General features: G+C 50.6%; 1 pseudogene; it reads left to right on the top strand.

Annotated features, from left to right (window-relative positions):
• The first annotated feature begins 236 nt into the window (after positions 1 to 236).
• LOC139446562 (ice-structuring glycoprotein-like) lies at positions 237 to 1468 on the top strand (annotated as a pseudogene).
• The last annotated feature ends 519 nt before the right edge of the window (positions 1469 to 1987 follow it).

Consider the following 1987-nt stretch of genomic DNA (forward strand, 5'->3'; position numbering starts at 1 on the left):
TCGGACCAGGGTGGGCTCTGATTGGTCGAACTGAGTTGTGCTTTCTCTCTCACGCTACGCCTTTGGAAAAGAAACACTAAGGACGTACAACACTGGTGGGTGGCGTGTGGGACAGAAACCATCCAATCAGAAGGTCGGATTTTCCACCAATCAGAAAGCAGTGTCAGTGTCTTTAAATACGACCAACGTTCCCTGGCCATCACTTTTCACTGAACGGTCCAAGCAACAACATCATCATGTTCCGACTACTACTACCGTATGACAACAATGGCCACTACCGCATCATCATCAAACAGAAGAAGAAGGAGAAGGGGGACAAGGACGAGTACGTTCTCAACAGCGAGCATTTCCGTCGTGCCATGGCGGACATCCTGCGGGAGCAGCTAGTTCTACATTGGGAGATGATGAGAACAAGTGCATTGTACAAAGCTTCCCATGACTGCATGCATGAGAAGTTAACGAGTGTTGTGGACACATATCTGCCTCCGGAGTATGGCATCTGCATCCCCAGCATGGAACTCTACGTGGAAAAGTCAACCCCAACACCTGAAGCAGCAGCACTCACAGCATCCATACTCAAAGCAGCCCAAAAAGCAGCAGCACCACACGTCGCAGCAATTACCGCAGTGGTAGCAGAGGGAACGTTAAAAGAAACAGACGTACTCACCTCATTGCAGCGTCAGCAGCGGCAGAAGCAGCACCCATACTAACAACAACACCCTCAGAACAAGTGAAAGCAGCACAACAACTCGATTCGGCACTATGGACAGCAATACTAGCATCAGCCGCAGCAACACCTGCAGCCATAGAAGCAGCAGCAGTAGCACTCGTTGAAATAGTAACCTCACATGCACCCTTGCTGCAGCAGTACTCATCGCAGACGACACCATCAACAACACCCGTAGCAGCAGCAGAAGCAGCCACCACACAGGAAGAAGAAGATGCAGCTGCAGACGCAGCAACAACACCCTCACTAAAAGTATTCATCAATGCACTACAGATGGCGCAATGCGCGGCAGGTGTGCGGGCATCGAAGGGGACACCCCGAGACGTAGCAGCAACAAAAAAATTCGCCTCAGCACTATCCTGGGCGGCAGCAACAGCCACAGCCGTCACACCCACAGCAGTAGAAGCAGCAACAGCTGCACTCGTCGCCGTAGTAACAGGAGTAACTTCAGCGCAGTCTTCACCACCACCAGATGCTGCAGCACCCACACCAAACCGAGTGACAGTCACCACAGCACCCTCATCAACAGCACCCACACCAAAACTAGTGGCAGCAGCAGTGGCAGTGGCAGACACCACCCCCACAGCCATAAAAGCACCAGTAGCAACACCCTCACTAGCAGAACTCTTCGACGCGCTCCACGCAGCAGCAGAAGCAGTCGCGGCAACAACAACACCCTCACCAGCAGCAGCAGCAGCCACAGCAGCACTCGTTGCAACATTGAGCAGGCTACCTGTGTGATGTTGATGACGAAGGTTGTCATCCACTTTTTCGCATTATTCGCATTATTTCACATTGTTTGCCCTGAATCTATGTTGTTGTACATTATTAAATAGGAATAAATTGAACTGACTCTTTGTGTCTTGATTGATCTCAACTCCAATAGAGTGCAGAACCGAGGGTAGAGGTTGAGTTGAGATGTCGTCTACGTTGTCTGTCTGTGTGTCTGTCATGCCAGTGCACATGCTCGTTGTAAATGTGAAGAAAAAAGAAAGATGAAAAATCAGCTGCCTGGTAAGACATGATGGAGTCCACATGGTGTTCAGACTAATCGACACCCACCCTGGTTGCTTTGCCAACCCAAACAACAACCATCCAAAACAAAGAACCCACACCCTCCCCCCTCGCCCTCTTGGAGGCACACGCCTACGCGTGACACCACCATGGTGCGTCTCAAAATCAAAATAAATTTGTATAAATACACGCGTGAAACACCACGTGTGCCTGGACGCACGAGTCAAACACCACGTATGTCTATCG

This window comes from Haliotis cracherodii, unplaced genomic scaffold, assembly GCF_022045235.1.
Source record: "Haliotis cracherodii isolate W230 unplaced genomic scaffold, xgHalCrac1.p SCAF_6, whole genome shotgun sequence".
In the NCBI taxonomy this organism is placed as follows: Eukaryota; Metazoa; Mollusca; class Gastropoda; order Lepetellida; family Haliotidae; genus Haliotis; species Haliotis cracherodii.